Raw genomic sequence first — 21305 nt, forward strand, 5'->3', positions numbered from 1 at the left:
TTAGTTTTGGATGATTCTTGTAGATTTATGGGATCAAAATATTGTTCTATCATAAGACTGATCACTAAAGAATTTTTATCATTTTCTGTTCTATAAGTCTTTTGGACTCTGTGGGAGAGAGAGAGGGTGGGATGATTTGGGAGAATGGCGTTGAAACATGTATAATATCATATATGAAACAAGTCGCCAGTCTAGGTTCGATGCACGATACTGGATGCTTGGGGCTGGTGCACTGGGACGACCCAGAGGGATGGTACAGGGAGGGAGGAGGGTGGAGGGTTCAGGATGGGGAACACGTGTATACCTGTGGCGAATTCATGTTGATATATGGCTAAACCAATACAATATTGTAAAGTTAAAAAATAAAATAAAATTAAGAATTTTTATCATTTTCTGAAATAACAAAATATTGGAACTGCTGACTTATAAAAACTCATTGATCTTCAATTAACATTGACATGCCATAAAAAAAAATCCTTTTCCTTCTCCATCACAAATATTTCCCATTACTTATTCATTTTCTTGCTGCATGTTGGTGATTATTACTTAAATTTTAAATGATTAGCTTGTTCATCAGGTTCTCTCAAGATGTTATAATTATAATAAAAATGTAATGGAGTGGTTTAAGATCATTACAACTAAACATGATTACTAATTCATTTAATAATTCCTTTAAATGTTACCTTGAAGGAAATAGTTTATATGTCATCTACTCCATGAAACTCCTCAGGCCTCTCTGTACACACACACACACACACACACACACACACACAGAGTTGGTTGTGTTCATTCTAGTGCTTAAAAAATACAGCCATTTCAGTGATCATATCCTAATTATAATGGTTCACATCATCTCTGTCTTCCTTACAAGTCTGAGTTCTTAAGGGTAGGAATTTTGTGTTTTTTATTATTCTTTCCTGGGATATCCATGTACAGAGGAACCTTGCAGGCTATAGTCCACGAGGTTGCAAAAGATTTGGATGCGAATTAGCGACTAAACAACAATATGTCTACATGTTGATACATGAACAATGTCCAGCATACTAGGCAATAATAAGTATATATTTGTTGAAATAGGTGTTTTAATTTCCTTCATGTCACATTTTCTTCTGATCATAAAATAATAAACCTTGTTTTAGAATATTTTTATAAAACATCTTTATAAAAAGAATATTCATCATTTTTAACTCTCTCATCCCCAAGTATCCCTGAATATTTGCCTTAAGCAACTTCTATTAATTGGATTTGGTTTGTGGCTTTATATGAATAAATAAAGGTTTCCAAATCCTAAAATGTCCCCTCCGTCCGCCCTTGACTGTGTTTCACTTCTTATGTAATAGATTAAATATTTTTTGAAGTTTCTTTTATCTGATGGCTCTGTTGCTGTTATTTGGGATCCATTTGCTCTACCTTCTTTATTTTCATGCAGTTAATAGTTAATATTCATTGACTTCCTGCTACATTTCAGGTACCATAGTAACTTTGGAAAAATATTATTGAGCAAACACACATATCTCTACCTTCATGAAACTTAGAGAAACAGATGATAACAATTTACAGAAAAAGTCAGGTTTCAGTTTAAAACGTGTGAATCCTATTATATTATAGGTAAGTAAAAAAAGAAAACATGGATAATCTTCAATGTCCATAATCTAGACATTCAGAAACTGTGTTTGAATATATGCAATGTTTTTGTGTGTGTGTATGCTTTTCTTATTCTGATCATATTATGGAAGGAATTATAATTTTCCAGCTAACTTGAAATTTTTCTCGTCATAAATTTAGGCATTCTTCATCCCAACCAAGTTGGATAATCACTTGATTATGTTCCTGATTTGTTATTAATTTATTAAACACTTTATAAGTACTATCTAATCATCAAAATACCTTCTTTTGAAAGAAATCACGGGTTTTCAAGGGTTTATAACATTGAGTCTTCACTTTAAATCCCAATATTTAATATGTGGGAATCATATTAATAGTCCACATATGTTGAAAAAACCGAAACCAACCAGAAACAATTTCAGAAACTCAGATATAGGTAGGCAATTGAGAGCAGCATTTATGATATAGCTGTCTCTTTAATAATGGAACTGATAAAAGCATTTATCTTTTGATTTTTTTCATCCCTCAAAAGGTTTCTAGTTTATTAAACTATGTTTAAAATGAGATTTTTAGTAATATTAAAAAATAACAATAAGTAAGAAAGAGAATTGAGGGCCAAAAAGCTTAAATTTAAGCCATGACTAATGGATTTCCAAAACATATTATTAATTTTCAAAACTATCATGATTAATCTGGGATATGTAATAATTTCAAAAAAGTAATTATAGATAGTTTTTCAATATCTTATGCCACAATACAAATTTGAAGAGTCATGCACTCATTTATAGCTCTACTCACCTAGTCAATGTGCAAGATAGAGTGGGAAATTGATATTAATAAATGGTTAAATGGTTAATTAATAAATGGTTAAACCATTAAATAATGGTTTCTTTTAATTAAGTTCGAGAAAGAAAAAAATTCTAAACAACCCTAAATATTCCAAATAACTTAATGGAGTTGCAAATATCAAAGAGCAATCTCAAAACAACATGTTTTTGTGTTGTTTCTGTTTGAGGGTTTCTTGTAAAAATGTAGTGATTGGACATTTTAGATTTTGTATATTGTTGGGAAAATAATTAGGAACCTGCATATATACATCTTGATTGTATAAATTGTTACTTATGATAATATGTTCATTTTCATGGTCATGACTCTCAATGTCAAAATATGGTGTATCCCAATCCCACTCCCGGAACAACAACAAAAAATACATGCACCCCTATGTTCACTGCAGCACAATTCACAATAGTCAAGACATGGAAGCAACCTAAATGTCCATTGACAGATGAATGGATAAAGAAGAGATGGTACATATCTACAGTGAAACATGACTCAGCCATAAAAAAGAACAAAATAATGCCATCTGCAGCAACATGGATGGACCCAGAAATTATCATACTAAGTGAACTAAGTCAGAAAGCGACAAACACATACCTTATGTGCTCAGTTCAGTTCAGTTCAGTTACTCAGTCATGTCCAACTCTTTGTGACCTCATGGACTGCAGCACACCAGGCTTCCGTATCCATTGCCAACTCCTGGAGTTTACTCAAACTCATGTTCATTGAGTCAGTGATGCCATCCAGCCATCTCATCCTCTGTCATCCCCTTCTCCTCCTGCCTTCAATCTTTCCCGGCATCAGGGTCTTTTCAAATGTGTCTCAGTCACTTGCAAACCCATGGACTGTAGCCCACCAGGCTCCTCTATTCATGGAATTTTCAAGGGAAGAAAACTGGAGTGAGTTGTCATGCCCTCCTCCATGCGGTCTTTCAGACCCAGGGAGTTTTTCAGACCCAGGGATCAACCCCCCATGTCCTGAATCTTTGGCATTGCAGGCAGATTCTTTACCACTGAGCTACCAGAGAAGTCTGATAGCACTTAGATGTGGAATCTAAAATATGACACAAAAGAACTTATCTACAAAACAGAAGCAGGCTCACAGGCATAGAGAACAGATTCGTGGTTGCCAAAGGGGAGTGTGGTGGAAAGGGAGTTTGGGGTTAGCAGATGTAAGCTATTATATATAGAAATAGATAAACAACAAAGTCCTACAGTATAGCACAGGGAACTATCTTCAGTATCCTGTGATAAATTATACAGAAAATATGAAAAAATATATTATGTGTGTATATATAAACTGAGTCACTACACTTTAGAGCAGAAATTAACAAAGTAAATCAACCATACTTCAATAAAAATATGTAAATATTTACATAAATATGTAAATAAAATATAGGTAAAATCTTGAAAATATCTTAAGTAATCATTAACAAACATAATATTGCCTCTGTTTTTTACTTTTGGTTAACCTGTTTTTGGCTTTCCAAAGCAGATTCATTGAAACATATAGAAAAGTTCACAAATGTAAGTGAATTTACAAATGAACATTTCCACATGGAGATGGAACTGGAAATCTCCAATATGCTCCCTTCTAGTCTTTTATCCCCTCACAAAGGTAATCATTTTTCTGACATTTATCATTCTAGTTTTGCCTGCTTTTGAACATTATATAAATGTAATCAAACAGTAATTTCTCTATTGTGTCTGTCTGTCTGCTCTTAGTCAATATTTTATTTTTGAGATTTATCCATGTTGTTAACTATACCACAGTACATTTGTTTTCATTGCTAGAAAGCAGACTTTTTCTATCACAGGTATATACAATAAATATTTCATGTTTTTTAGGCTCTATGGTTTCTGTTGCAAATACTCAGTTCTAATATTGTGGTATGTAACAGCATGAGAGCAGCAATAGACAACGTGTAAATGAACAGATGTGCCTATGTTCTAATAAAACTTTATTTACAAAATCAGATGGTGGCCAGATTTGGTCCATGAGCCATAGTTTCCCAACCCATGCTGTAGACTATTCTATTGTTAAGGGTACTTACAGTACAACTTATTTGTCCAATCAATCCATCCTAAAGGAAATCAGTCCTGAATATTCATTGGAAGAACTGATGTTGAAGCTGAAACTCCAATACTTTGGCTACCTGATGCGAAGAACCGACTCACTGGAAAAGACCCTGATGCTGGGAAAGATTGAAAGTGAGAGGAGAAGAGGAAGGGGACGACAGAGGATGAGATCGTCGGATGGCATCACCAACTCAATGGACATAAGTTTGAGTAAACTCCGGGAGTTGGTGATGGACAGGGAAGCCTGGTGTGCTGCAGTCCATGGGGTCGCAAAGAGTCGGACATGACTGAGCTACTTAACTGAACTGAACATTGGTTAAGGATGCTAAGAAACTTTTGGAACACATCTTTTGATGCATATACATATGTATTTTGGTTATGTATATCCTGAATTATGTAGTTTCAGGGTGATAAGAGAAGCTTATGTCAATTGTATAGAAACTATCAAACAGCTTTCCAAATTTATACCCCCAGCAATGTATAAGAGTTCCTATTGCTCCACTCCTCTGCCAACACTTGGTACTACCAATTTTTAATGGTGGTGTAAGGATGATTTACTCCTTATATAGAGATGATACTGAAATTTAAATCTATAATAATAAATTAAATTTCCATGCAAGTATTATTATAAATTTAAGTTTAAACATTTAATTTTAGTTGCTCTGTAGTTCCCCCCTCAGTTTGGCATGCACAATCACAAATCCAACCCCAGACACCAACTGAAACAACAAAAGGTCCACTTTCTAGTCCTGGAATAGCCTGTGAATTTATGCTGTACTGTAGAAAAAAATCTTGAATGATGTGATTAGAGAAATAGGGAGAAAAAGTGACACAGCCTATTATCTTGACAAGGATCAGTTTAAACCCTCAGAAACCATTTCCAGCCAGTGCTTTCAAAGTTAGCTCCAAGTGCAGTGGGATATGCAGAAAGCGTTCATTAGTCAGGCACACCGTGAGTTAAGTCTTTACTTCTAGGAATCATTTCTAATCATTTGTAATTAGAGTAATGCTTTTGAAAATGTTTGCATTGCTACCAAGAGGAGTTGAAACTCTCTCTTCTGGGAAAGTGAGCAGATGGTGTCCCTTCATTTACTGTTTCCTGTTCGGCAGGGAGGACTGAGGGATTTAACTGGTTTTTTCCATCTCTTCTGCCTAGGTTTTGGGTAGTTGTCTAGTCTGTGGTCATAGTCCTTGGCTCAGCTACTTTTTGTCCAGTTTCTTTTGTTTGCTATCACTTTGATCTTCATCCAATATCAGCAATGCCTTGCTTGGATGACTCTCTCACTCTGGCTCTTACTCTTTTCCTTGGCAGGAGTATTCTTTTCTTTTGGTTGTAAGAATCTGGCCAGTAATGAGGTGGGAAGCTCATGTCGAAGCAGCAGGAGTTGTCAGTGCTCCTTTCTTTCATTAACTTTCTTGGGCTGTAGCCACAACAGCAAGACTTCTGGGACTGGGAATTTAACCTTCTCCAGCACTGATCATTTTTCCACATGGATTCACATGGCCCCCTAGCCCCTTGGCCCCTTTCACCACCCCCTCCCTTCACCTTGCTTTTTATAGATTATCCTGAACTTTCTGTCCAATGCTCTCCAGGGCCATCATGAAATAATATGCTTGAAGAATTTCTTTTTTTAGTTAACGATCTTTTATTCAGTGTTGTTAATTGAAGAGTACTTTCATACAGGTTTAACAAAAGGCACTGAAACTTCATTTAACAGCTGTGGCAAAATATCATGAAATAAGAAAGCAATTGGTAACCATACTTTGCAACATGATGTCATTTCTTTTAATTCTAGTAGAAGAATGAAAATTTTTGCATCCTACCTAAGGGTAATGACTATAATATATGTACATAATTAGAAATGATACAATGAATATATATAGTATATATTTAGAAAAACTCATCTCTCTTTAGTTGCCATTCAGCTGAATATTCATACTCATCATTCACCACTCAATTCATTCTAAAAGAGACAATATATTGATCTAGTTATTGGGAACTTTGACCAACTTAATGTGATAATAACGATCATCATAATAATAGAAGCAATACCAACAATAATCATAATGACAATAAAAGTATTTTTATTGTTTTAGTTATTGTTTCAGATGCCTAGTATGTGTCAGATACAATGCCAGCCAGACATTATGTGTTTAGTGTGTGTGTGTGTGTGTAAAATTCCTAAATCCCAGATAAAACTTATAAGATAGCTCTGACCATGTCCAGTTTACAGGTAAAGAAAATGAAGCACAGGCAAGTTTCCCACTCAAAGTTAGATCTATTCTGGATGGTTGAGCTCTTTTTCCAATACACACATCATCCCCTTCCAGTCAGTTTGCTATTTTCTTGGATTTGGTTTCTTCCATGCCATCAATATTCATTTATTATCCCTGATATACATATTCATTTGTAAAAGCATTTCCAAAGTATAGATGATGATAACCTATTCTTGGATTTATAATCATGAGCCCTAAATGTTGAAAGTCTAGATTCGCATGGTATTTCAAGCTTATTTTGAAATGGTTTCTGTGTACTAACGGAAGAGCCACCCTTGCTGGTGCTTTATCTTATTATAGACAGATTTATTTATTTACAGTCACTGATGGATTATACTCTTTTAGAGGATTAGAGGATATAGAGCTAATTGGAAATGTACTATTAACTAGTTTTAATTCATATTACTTCCACTAATTTTCAATTTGCATTAGTGACTAAGATGATTTTCCATTCTCTGAACCTATATTGACACCAAATTAATATCAATGCAGAAAAATGCCCATGTTGAGCACTGCTTTCTTAATATGTGCTATTATGTGCTTTATTACAGTTTCTCATTTCCTGCTCTGTCAGTTACTCTAATGTTCCTTCATTTTTATTCCATAGATGCAGTGGCTCTCTTATATTTGCTGATGGGTATGTTTCTATCATCTTTCCCCACCAGTGGCCATGGGCTTTTAGTTACCCCAGGAAAATTAAAAAACAACTTCCTGGACACTGTGCTCTTTATCTCTTAATATTCAATAGTGTACGCAAAATGCCAATCTAAGTTAATTCAGCTTTATCAGATATTCTACTAATGATTTAGGCACTGTGGCAATTCTCTTCAAGGCCAGAAAATGAGTCCATAAAAAAAGCATATGGGGAGTTTCAGATTAGAAAGATGTAAAATTATAAAGCAAAAATAGAAGACTATAGTCAAAATAACTCTCTTTAGCTGATGAAGATTTTCTTATAAGGAGATGTAGGGTGTTAAAATAGTTCATTTACTTCTGTTCAATAAAACATCAATTAAGCAAATGTAGAAGAAACACTTCATTGCATTTCTATACTTCTAAAATTATATACAAGGGATTCCAAAATTTTAAAATCAAAACTATTGCCAAAACTATAACTTTTCAATGGTTAATCCCTTTAATTCACATCTCCAGAGTAAGCTAATCTGTTGCAAACACTGGGGCTAAAGGACTTAAAACAGCCAGACAGAGTGGAAGGAGCCTTGGATTGAGAACAAGAGAGCTTGACTGTAGTCCTTGATTTCTACTCTGCTCTTACCTGCAGTTTAATTTTCTGCTTGCTCTGCTGGGGTCTAAGCTCCTTGAAGGTAGAAAGCATATTTTTCCCCTGTTTTGACTCGGGAGTGATGGAAAAACTAAGTAAGAGAGCAAGAAGGGAAGGGAAAAGATAGAGTATAACTGTAGGGGTTGGAGTAAAGGTAGAAGATAGGCTGCAGTGTCAATCTCTTGGGTTTTTTCCTTCATTGAACAGACGAGTTACTTTGGTAAGGTATTATAAGACAAAAAAAAAAATCCCACATTCTTTGTAGTTATAAAAATGGACGTGATATTAAAATATTTACTATATTAATGTAGAATATAGGAACTTCTCTGTGATGTAAAGGAAACGCTAATTCTAAAGGAAAGGGGCTGCATCTGGAAATATTTTCAGTGCCCCATTCTTGCTTGCATCTCAGCAGTGTCCTTTTAAGCTTGGTATTATTCATTCTTAAAAAATTCACAGGGCTTCTTTAATCATCTTCACTAAATAATAACTTTATCATTCTCATTGTGAGCTTCTCAGCCAGTGAGGTGAAAAGACATCTAAGAAAAATGGTACAAAGATCAGATACATTATGGCTTACTCTTGAGAGAATAATCTGGAGATTTGAAAATATAAGCAGTTGAACCAACCCTCGAATTTCTATATATCTGTCTCCTTAAAATACCTTAGATCCAGAGAGCTCCAACGTTTCCAAGCTCTATATTTACAAGTACAGGTGTCATCCAACAATATAGCACATGGAACTGTGCTCAATGTTTTGTGGCAGCCTGGACGGGAGGAGTTTTGGGGAGAATGGATACATGTATATGTATGGCTGAGTCCCTTCACTGTTCTCCTGAAACTATCATAACATTGTTATTAATTTGGTATATTCCATTACAAAATAAAAAGTTGAAGTAGAGGGAAAAACATAAGTGTCAAATTCTTTTTTTGGTTTCATAAAGAACTGTACCAATAAAAGTTGCTATGTGGTGAAGCAGGGGTGTGCTCTTTCAGAAATAAATATGTAGAGAATTTAGTAATGTGGCAAGCAATATTTCTGAAGCCTGAATTATAATACATATTAGGAACCACACATAAGATGTAGGAAAATATATCAAACTCTACATTGATAGAATTTTGCTTTGCTATAATGGATGCAAGTCAAACAATTGAAAACAAATGTATACCACATTTGTATAATGTGATATACAAATTAGACTACATGGCTTCATGGACTATTGGAAGAAAGAAAACACACAATCATTTAAAAATCATTTGAGAAGTGTTTTGTTTCAGATTGGAAATTAAATCACTTTATATACAGCATATCTTTTGGCCTCCAATTCTCACAATAATAGTTGAGACATAAATCTTAGAAAAATGTATTGAAATATGAACATTTTTTAAAAATGAAAATTCAGACTTCATGAGTCACCAAAGGTTTCCACTTCAGTGTGTGAATCTGCAAAACAGATTAGGCATGGCAGACCTCTGTTGGTGCTGCTCATAAAGCACTGACATGCCTGGCAAGGCGCAGATTAAAAGTGTAATGAAAAACATGTTTCTAGATGTCAGCTCTAAGTATTAAAATAAAATAAAAAAAGATGGTCATAGTATTTAAATATCCAGACAATATTTCAGTGTCTATTAACCTCAGCGTTTTCACTCTTTATAGGTAATTAAAACTTGATCTCCATTTATTGTCAGTCTAGCTGAAGTTAGATGATCACCTCTTGTCTGATCCATTATTACTTTGTTATCTTGGATTCAAAATGAGAGAGCTGAAGCTTTATATTTTTAAGAAAATTACCCCAAATCTTAGATTTATGCCATATTTTTTAATATGGAGAGACCAAACTGTCTCCTATTTTTCCTTTGGAGCTGAGAAAACTGAAGACTGAGAAATAGAAGTGGCCGAGCCTAAGATAAAATGTATACTTCTGAGAACAAAGATTTTCCTTTGATTTTTAAAGGCTATTTTCCTAAGATGTCTTTATTATTTGGTCTTGGTTAAAAACAAAATTTCAACTCCTTTTAAGGGAGAGGAACATAGTTTTACATTTTTTTGACTGGTTTATTTTCCTCCATTTAATCTGTCAGCATGTAGACAGTTGTTTCAGATATTTAGCGACTTTGATACTGTATCATTTACATTTCTTTTGAATGACAAAAACAAAACACAATATACAGTGATGTTTTAATTAGAGTAATGTCATCTCAAATATTCTAAAAAGAAAAGAAAAGAAAGCCCTTTCATACTTAACACAAGTGAACAAATTCTGCTTTGCCCCTGCACCTGCTTAAAGGAATTTATTGGAAAAAATGGAATTGGAGGTATTTGCCCTTTTTATTTAAATCAGCTTAATAGTTCTTAGCACCACCTGTTACCATACTGTATAATCCATCTTTGGGTACTAGATTTTCTCCAGATGTTTAGCTTTCTATTGTCTTGGGGATCCTGGCTCTTTTAACAGTTCAGTGAATTACAGGTCACGTAATTTACCTGTGCCAAACACACAATTTAAAAATGTTTTATGTTAAGAAAAAAATTACTGTTGACTTTGAAGTTTCAGTAGTTAACTCATTTGGCATTTCTGAGGACAGATTAATAACTTTGGTAGAAATTTACTGATGTAAACAAACTATCACACAGAAGTTCCGCCATGAGTCTATTTGAAATTCTTCCATTTCTTTTTCTGAAATTGTCCACTGTTTTTATGCAGGGATAGTGCTATGCAATTTTAAGTTAATTATACAATTATACAAAAGCGTGAGATAAACAATCTGTTGGTTTTGTCTACCATTTGGCAGTGAAAGCACAATTCAGCAGACAGACTATTTTCACAGAATAATCAATGGCATGACCAAGCAACATACATTTTCTGTGAGTTTTAGCCAGGATGAAACTCAAGTTGTACCTACTTTAAAACTGGACTGTTTCATTCCATGAATAGGAATAGACTAAAGATGACATGAGGATCCTCTCAAGTAATTAAAGTCATTCTCCTTGTAATTTTATCCTCCTGGAAACCTTATTTCTGCAGGGCAATTATGTTAAGGCCTCATTCGAGAGAGAGTGATTAAGAATGGATATATGATGTAAACTAGGATACGTCAGTGTACTCACTATTTGCCAGTTCTTGGGGAATTAAATCTCTGGACACAAGACAAGACCCTTATTTGGTTAGTTAGACTTTAGGGTTTGGGATGAGTATATCCCTACTAGATGGGGTATAAGGGGACCTTTTAATGCCTTCAGTTCAGTTCTGTTCAGTCGCTCAGTCGTGTCCGACTCTTTGCGATTCCATGAACCACAGCACGTCAGGTTTCCCGGAGTCCACCCAAACCCACGTCCATTGTGTCGGTGATGCCATCCAACCATCTCATCCTCTGTCGTCCCCTTCTCCTCCTGCCCTCAATCTTTCCTAGCATCAGGGTCTTTTCAAATGAGTTACTGAGTTTTAAATTAAATCCAGACTTTCTTTGGAATAGGACTGATGAACTAGGCCAACCTATAGGGTTTAATTCAGGTTTAAGATCTGGAATGAAGATAATAGACTTCTTTCAAAGTTACTTTCCCTTTGATGTACCACTAATTCAGCCAACATGTAGAACTTTCTGGAGGCCCCTGAAATTTGATGGCTAATGTTGTTTTAGTGTTAGGAGGATTCCACCAGTTTCCAGGAGCCTCAGGTACTTCTGAGTGCAGTTCACTGCTCTTTATGGCATTAGGCTGTGGGCCATGACAGTCCTCAAGTGACTAATGTATTAGATAATTCCTGGTTGCCCTTCTTTATTCTGTCTCCATCATATTTTTACTGTCATTGAAATTAAAGATGAACATGGTAGGTATATGAGTCATGAAGGTATATAAGTAATTTGGCCTTCACAGTTGGCACTAGTGGTAAAGAACCTGCCTGCCAATTCAGGAGATGTAAAAGACCTGGGTTTGATCCTAGATTGGGAAAATCCTCTGGAGGAGGGCACAGCAACCCACTCCAACATGCTTGCCTGGAGAATCCCATGGACAGAGGAACCAGGCAGGCTACAGTCCATAGGGTCACAGAGAGTCAGCCACAACTGAAGCTGCTTACCATGCATATTTATATGAGTTATTTACTCTAAATTGCAGAAAAATTTAAGATCTTCAACTGGCTTAGACTTCTTATTGCATAAAGACTACCTATTCATAATTAAACAATCAGCCTTCAATTCTGCTATGTTCATTTGTCACCCAAGTTTTCTATTTGAATAATAGTATCTTGGGTGGAGGCAAGAAGCTTCCATGGAAATAAATGATTGAGAAAATAAAAGTATTGTATATATTCATTTTATATTGTTTTCTAGCCGCTAAGTCATGTCGGACTCTTTGTGACCCCATAGTCTGTAGCCAGCCAGGCTCCTCTGTTCAGGCAAGAATACTGGAGTGGGTTGCCATTTCCTTTTCTGTTAATTATATATATATATATATATACATACACACACAGCATATAAACATGCTGTATATACAGATATAATGCATATTAAATGAAAAAGGTAAAAACATCATCTAAGAAGAATACCTGCTGAGATGAAAAATTTATGCTAGTGTTCTAACAAAAAAAAGAAAAGAAAAGCATTTTTAGATTTGCTGGTTTAAAAAGACAGAAATTACTTTTTTCATCCTAAATTTTAAATCTCAACTGAGGAAACAGGACTTGTATTTAAATATTTGGTATTACACAGTTAAATGAGTTAGCTGTCTTCTTCCCTTCAAACTTGTTTTAGTAGAGTTTTTTGGGAAAAGAGAAGCAGAAAACAAGTCGAAAATTGATAAGGGGAAACAAAGTCTACAGGTGCAAAAGCCTCATTTGACTGCCTTATCACAATCCCAACTAGCTTTAATAATGTGCTTAGTCATTCAGTCATGTCCGACTCTTTGTAACCCTGTGAACATCAGGATCCTCTGTCCATGGGGATTCTCCAGGCAGGAATACTGGAGTGGGTAGCCTATCCCTTTTGCAGGCAGTTTTGAATACTATAACTACAATAAAAATATAATGAATATAATTCTAATAATATAAAAATATACATATATACATTTATTACTGTTTTACAGTATTGTGTTTCTATTCACCCTTATTTTTCCTTTATTGACATGCATAATGCACTTCCTCATTCATAAGATCTTGTTACATAAGATTATGCAATGCTGTGTCACATATATGGCAAATATATTAGACTTTGCCTTTTAATTTGCATGCTATGTTAAATTTTAGATAGACAATCTTTTCCTTTATTATCTCTTTTCTTGGTTTTTGGAAATAATATTTTCTATCCTGCTACTTTTACTCATGTCTAGCTTTTCTACAAGCTCTTGTGTTATTTCTTTTCACTTTTTAATGGACCCCCATCCTGCAAATTCATTCTTAATTTGGATATTTTTTATATAGAGTCAGAAATGAGAATCTGAGCTACATTTTTTCCCCTCTATATATGGCCAGTTTTCCCAGCTACATGTTTGTAATAGTCAGTTATTTTCCCATTAAACTGTGCTACTTTCTTTATCACATACAATGTTATTTTACATATGCTAGACTCTGCTTCCACTGATCTGTTTAAAAATTTTTTATGCTACAATATGTTTTGATATATGATAGGACATTTCTCTGAGACATTTCAAGTCTTAAACATGATTTAGTTGGTTTGAGGAAATCGATTTAGTCAAAAAAGGCTTTCTTATAGTCCAGTGAATTATTTTTTCCTATTTTTATTCCTATGTAAATAAAAACAAGCAACATGCCTTTAATTATCTATTCTGTCATTTGTCATTTATTTTGAATATAGTCTCAGATTAAACTTTCACCTATCAAAATAAACTCTTCACAGTGCTGAAAATATTTGACCAGAAACTCAACTTTTATGTTAAATAATTTTATGTTAAATCAAACCAAAATATAAAATATGCAGTATAAAATATCCCAGTATAAAATATGCAACATTTCTGGTAGGTTAGGTGCTGGAGTGGATGAATGAATTAGTAATTTAATGGAGGAATGAAGTATGCTATGGAGATAGATACACAAATAAGATTTTCATGCTAAAGTTACATTGGTAGATATAAGACTAAGAAACTCTAATACATAAATGTCTTTTATGGTTTCAAATGTGAACTCTAGTTCAGATATTGGAATTCTAGTGGAGAATATGGTTCGAGAGAGGAATGGGATGAGCATATGAGATGATTTTTTAATTTGCATTTTTGTTTAAGAAGTGAGTGTGAATTAATTTCCTGGGGCAAAATATAAAGGTTTTAGTACACTAGTTAGCCTGAAAAATGAAATGGGTGGCACATCTTGATATTTAAAAATTAGAATTCATAGTTATAATATATGCTCACGTTTTCCTCCTCCTTTTTGATTTCCTTCCCTTTTCCTTGTATTTCATTTTTAAAATCTAGCCTAATTAACTTCAAATAGAAAGATCTAACAGCTAGTCAGTCATGAAAAACAAAAAAAGAAAGCAAGAAAAGAAACTATCAACCGATTAGGATATCTTTCTCATTATACAGTATTAGATATTACTGCTTTGACTTTCTGGTCTCACGAGAAAGACTTGACTAAGAAAGACTACAACAAACATTCGTTAGTATGATGTATGGCAAAAATAATGGAAGTGAGACCAAACAAACCCATTCTGGCTAAAATCTTGAAGCTGTAATTGTAAGATTGTCAAGCAGTTACAGCATGAGAGTAACAGGACACCAAAGGAAATTTTGATTAGTACTTGAGAGCCTTCATTTTCTCCAAATGTTATTCACCAACTTATTCAATGAAAAGGACTCTTTTCTGAAGTTGCTATTCATGCACAAGGAACTGAACAGTTGCACTCTTAAAAGTGGTGGCCAAACAGAGCTAACAGAGAGCTTGGAGTGTGCACTCAGATGAGAAAATGAAAGACACACTATTTCAAAAAGCTTATTCCAAGATGGAGGGAATACTCCTAACAAGTTGATTGCGTTTCTGACTATGCCAATGATGTAACTCACTATGAGTGTGCTAAATAAACCATTGAAATAGTTTTTTTATTTTTCCAATTTAGTCTATTTAAGGAAGCTACTTTCACATTTTTAAGAATAATTTGTAGGATTGATCAAGTGCTAAAGTCTGTGTAGATTTTCTGAGTTGCTTTATAATAACAAATTAACATACTCTGATGTAGGATGCTTATAAACATAATAATATCTCAAGAATATTGAAATTGTGAGCATTCAGATATCTCCAATTCATCTAATTTTAACAGAAAAGTGACACATGCTGTAGAACATTCTTATTTTAAGTGAATTATGCATAGTTTTTATCCCAATAACTGCTTACAACTTTATTGATAAACTTTGTTTATACTGCACGGAGAAACCAAGTATGGTACTGGCACAAAGACAGAAATATAGATCAATGGAACAAAATAGAAAGCCCAGAGATAAATCCACGCACATATGGACACCTTATCTTTGACAAAGGAGGCAAAAATATACAATGGATTAAAGACAATCTCTTTAACAAGTGGTGCTGGGAAAACTGGTCAACCACTTGTAAAAGAATGAAACTAGAACACTTTCTAACACCATACACAAAAATAAACTCAAAATGGATTAAAGATCTAAACATAAGACCAGAAACTATAAAACTCCTAGAGGAGAACATAGGCAAAACACTCTCTGACATACATCACAGCAGGATCCTCTATGACCCACCTCCCAGAATATTGGAAATAAAAGCAAAAATAAACAAATGGGACCTAACTAAACTTAAAAGCTTCTGCACAACAAAGGAAACTATAAGCAAGGTGGAAAGGCAGCCTTCAGAATGGGAGAAAATAATAGCAAATGAAGCAACTGACAAACAACTAATCTCAAAAATATACAAGCAACTCCTACAGCTCAATTCCAGAAAAATAAATGACCCAATCAAAAAATGGGCCAAAGAACTAAATAGACATTTCTCCAAAGAAGACATACAGATGGCTAACAAACACATGAAAAGATGCTCAACATCACTCATTATCAGAGAAATGCAAATCAAAACCACTATGAGGTACCATTTCATGCCAGTCAGAATGGCTGCGATCCAAAAGTCTACAAGCAATAAATGCTGGAAAGGGTGTGGAGAAAAGGGAACCCTGTTACACTGTTGGTGGGAATGCAAACTAGTACAGCCACTATGGAGAAGAGTGTGGAGATTCCTTAAAACACTGGAAATAGAACTGCCTTATGACCCAGCAATCCCACTGCTGGGCATACACACTGAGGAAACCAGAAGGGAAAGGGACACGTGCACCCCAATGTTCATTGCAGCACTGTTTATAATAGCCAGGACATGGAAGCAACCTAGATGTCCATCAGCAGATGAATGGATAAGAAAGCTGTGGTACATATACACAATGGAGTATTACTCAGCCATTAAAAAGAATACATTTGAATCAGTTCTAATGAGGTGGATGAAACTGGAGCCTATTATACAGAGTGAAGTAAGCCAGAAAGAAAAACACCGATACAGTATACTAACGCATATATATGGAATTTAGAAAGATGGTAACAATAACCCTGTATACGATACAGCAAAAGAGACACTGATGTGTAGAACACTCTTATGGACTCTGTGGGAGAGGGAGAGGGTGGGAAGATTTGGGAGAATGGCATTGAAACATGTATAATATCATGTATGAAACGAGATGCCAGTCCAGGTTCGATGCACGATACTGGGTGCTTAGGGCTGGTGCACTGGGACGACCCAGAGGGATGGTATGGGGAGAGAGGTGGGAGGAGGGTTCAGGATGGGGAACCCATGTATATCTGTGGTGAATTCATTTCGATATTTGACAAAACCAATACAATATTGTAAAGTTTAAAAATAAAATAAAATTAAAAAAAATAAAAAAAGAAATATCTGCATTTCCCATAGGCAACCAGCATATGCTCTATTTTAAGTAGCATAATAATTTCACTAATGTCAGAAGGAACTGTTAAACTTCTATCAGAATGAAATTACTTATTATCAGAGTTACTTAAAACCTATAAATTGGATGGAAAATATTCAAAATGACTTAAAAATTAGAATAATTTAAGAAGGTTCTGAGAGTTCATATTAAATAACAACTTCTTAACAAAGTTATAATATTTGGCCTCTTAGTCTAACAGGTTAATTTTATAAGTAAACGGCAAAAAAGTACAGTATGATCAAGATCAAGAGTCTTTTTCAAAACCATGTGTCTAATTGGCACTAGTTAGAATCAGAATTTCTTCCTCCCCAGCCCACAGATCTAGTTACACAAATAACAGTTATTATCCATAAATGATACTTGAATGAGAATTCAAGTAAATTAAGATATCTACTCAAAGATATCTGCTAGCTCTTCTATTATTTGTCGTGATTCTTTTAAAATGTAAAACTTATCACGACAATCCTCTGCTTATCCTCAGCAACAATTCCCCCCACCCAATTCACTCAGATAAAAACTTGTCCTTATAATGTTCTTGCAGAATTCTGCTGCTTTGTCCCTCTATTATTATACTCTGACCTCCCTAACCCCCAACTCACCCCCAATTACTCTGCCTCAGCCCTTGGTTGTTAAGTTTGCCACGCATTCTCATTGCTAGAACCTTTGCAGTTCTCTCAGCCTGGAGTTTTCTTTCCCCAGATGTGTTCCTCTCCCTCCCTCAATTTCTCCAAGCCTGGGCCATAGGATGACTCCTAAATATGGGAAATTGATGCCTTTGCCCTGTGACTGTTCTTTTAGAGGTGCTATTTCTGTTTTCCTTCTTGTTGAACCCCACCTGCCATAAAGCAAAGAGTTGGACAAGCCAAGGGGATCTACCTGAAACTGACAGTCCCTTTCTAGACAATGTCCCTTTTCAGGGACATTGACAAATGTTATGACTGAGGCTCTTTTACTTGAGTTATAGCATCAGTGAGTACTTCCCATTTATCTTATTTAAAATTATGTCACACTATTCCCGAGATCTCCCTCTTTCCCTTTCTTATAGTACACATCTTCTAAAGTAATACACAGTGTGTGTTAGTCGTGTTAGTGGCTCAGTTGTGTCCAACTCTTTGCAATCCCATGGACTGTAGCCTGCAAGACTCCATGGGATTCTCCAGGCAGGAATACTGGAGTGGGTTGCCATTCCCTTCTCCAGGGCATCTCCCTGATCCAGGGATTGAACCTGGGTCTCCTGCATTGCAGGCAGATTCTTTACTGTCTGAGCTACCAGGGAAGCCAATCTAGTGTATAATTTATTACTAATAGTGCCTGTGTCCTCCAGCTAGGATGTAATTCCACAAGGCAGGGATTTTTGCCTGTTGTTCAGTGCTGTAGCACCTTGTCTCAAACAGTGATTGGTATACAATATGTGTTCAAAACTATTTGTTGTTTAAATGAATACATGAATGAAGGGCACAGATCTATCTTCTGTCTTCTAAAAGCTGTAGAAATGATAGAAATTCATTTGGAGATGTTACATTGTTTTCACTTCGTTTTTCTTGCCCTTGAAGCTGAGTCCTGATGATTTAAATCTCTCTTCTAAAAATCATCACGTACTATCAAAGTTTTAGAAAAAGTGTCTCCAAAGTACCAGAGTTCAAAAACAACTCCAATGCTTCATAAAATTTATTAGAAATGGCCTCTATTCCTTAGTTTTGGAACTATAGTTGAAAAGATACGTATTAGCAGAAAGCTCAGTTCAAAATAAATGTGTTTATCAATTTGTAAGTTCTGAATTATCTCTCTGGGATAGTCTTAAGTTTTTATTTCAAACCTAAAGAATTCAGTTCCCCAAAGATATATGAACAATATTTTGGTACAATATTTTCCACTCTGTGTTTTCTAAATATTTCATAGTTTGCTAAATGTTCACTGTTATGATCTAAATAGAATATTGATTTAAGGATGAAATACTCCCCAAGTGATAACTGGAATTTTTGAAAAAGGATTATTAAACTTTTACTCCTTGTCTATTGTGTTATTATAATAAGAGCCAGGCCATGCTTTAGGTAGAGAGGGAAAATAAGAAATCATTGTACCTTAGAAGACTAAGGCCATCTATAACTAGTGCTATTTTCAAGCATTAAAGGAAAAATAAAACAAGCATGGCCAAATATCATTCAAACAGAACCTTTATGTTACACGTTCATCAATAGGAATATACATTTGTCCAGGCTCAAGTGCCTGGAATAGAATTTTTGATCTTTAGGAAACTTAAAGATGACCTAAACTCAATATCTTCATTTCAATACTCAAAATTCTAAGCTTCAAATAATTTAAGACAGAATTAAACAGTATACATGAGTATTAAAAATTAAGTATTTTGATATCCAATGAAGAGCAACCAGTTGGAGGGGTTGGAGAACATCAGTGTGAGAAGATGGAGGTAGTATGCTCAGGCCTGACATCAGCAAAGGGAAGTGCATGTATGGCGTGAAAAGGAAAAGTGAGTGCTCTGGTTTGACTGGCAAGTCAGGAAGAAATGTGGCATGGATGAGAAGTAGGGTTCAGTTCAGTTCAGTCACTCAGTCGTGTCCAGTTCTTTGTGACCCTATGGACTGCAGCACACCAGGTTTCCCTGTCCTTCACCAACTCCTGGAGCTTGCTCAAACTCATGTCCATCGAGTCAGTGATGCCATCCAACCATTTCATCCCCTGTTGTCCCCTTCCCCTCCTGCCTTCAATCTTTCCCAGCATCCAGGTCTTTTCCAATGAGTCTGCACTTTGCATCAGGTGGCCAAAGAATTGGAGCTTCAGCTTCAGCATCAGTCCTTCCCATGAATATTCAGAACTCATTTCCTTTAGGATTGACTGGTTAGATCTCCTTGTAGTCCAAGGAATTCTCAAGAGTCTTCTCCAACACCACAGTTCAAAAGCATCAATTCTTCAGCACTCAGCTTTCTTTACAGTCCAACTCTCACATCCATACATGACTAGTGGAAAAACCATAGCCTTGACTAGACAGACCTTTGTTGGCAAAGTAATGTCTCTGCTTTTGAATATGCTATCTAGGTTGGTCGTAACTTTTATTCCAAGGAGTAAGCGTCTTTTAATTTCATGGCTGCAGTCACCATCTGCAGTGATTTTGGAGCCCAAGACAATAAAGTCTGTCACTGCTTCCATTGTTTCCCCATGTATTTGCCATGAAATGATGGGACCAGATGCCATGATCTTTGTTTTTTGAATGTTGAGTTTTAAGCCAGTTTTTCACTCTCTTCTTTCACTTTCATTAGGAGGCTCTTTAGTTCCTCTTTGTTTTCTGCTATAATGATGCTGTCATCTGCATATCTGAGATTATTAATATTTCTCCCGGCAATCTTGATTCCAGCTTGTGCTTCATCCAGCCTGGCATTTCCCATGGTGTAGTCTGAATATAAGTTAAATAAGCAGGATGACAATATACAGCCTTGATGTACTCCTTTCCCAATTTGGAAGTAGGATTAGATTATAGCAGATACAGTTGCAGGCTTAAGAGTTTGGATTTTACTTCATGAGCAGTGAAGAATTATTGCTGGTTTTCTGGGAAGGTGATTAGATTTATGCTCTATAACTTTATAGTTGTTGGAAAGGTGGATGGGGAAAGAGAAGGACTAGACAGTTGAAGATCATCGGTGTTATGAAAGGACTAGCATTACGTGTAGTTGTATTAGATCATTGAGATATATAGTTCATGGAGAGAAAAGTCCACTTGACTCAAGTTATAGTGATAGAATGGCAAAGACAGAATAGAAAGGAGAAATGCTTTGTGGGTGGGTTTATAGGAACATGAGAGCTAAGTGTACATTTCAGGAATCTCACTCAAGTAAGCATCAAGAGATACTTCAGGTATTATGGTTGAATAGGAATCATGAGATGAACCATAAGAATAAAGCAGAGGGGGAAATAATCAACATTTCCCTGTCTTTTTTCGCACTTTAGAGCCAGACTGAAGTTTTCTAAGCTATTGAGTACTCCAGGAAAATGACCAAAATTCCTTCTCTCTTATCTTTACTGAAGAAGGAACCCACTTGCAAACTAAATTTAAGGAATTATTAAAATGTTATGATATTGCTGGAAGTTAGATATCAATGGAAAAAATGAACAACAATATAATTGATCTTCAACATATGAAAATATTGATAAATAATAAGATAATTTAGAAGAAATAGAGAAATGGAAATGAGTTTGGGTAGCATTTTGTACCAAATCGCCATGTTAGCATCTATCGAGCAAGCAACGATGATGAT

Source organism: Bos indicus, chromosome 1, assembly GCF_029378745.1.
Source record: "Bos indicus isolate NIAB-ARS_2022 breed Sahiwal x Tharparkar chromosome 1, NIAB-ARS_B.indTharparkar_mat_pri_1.0, whole genome shotgun sequence".
NCBI lineage: Eukaryota > Metazoa > Chordata > Mammalia > Artiodactyla > Bovidae > Bos > Bos indicus.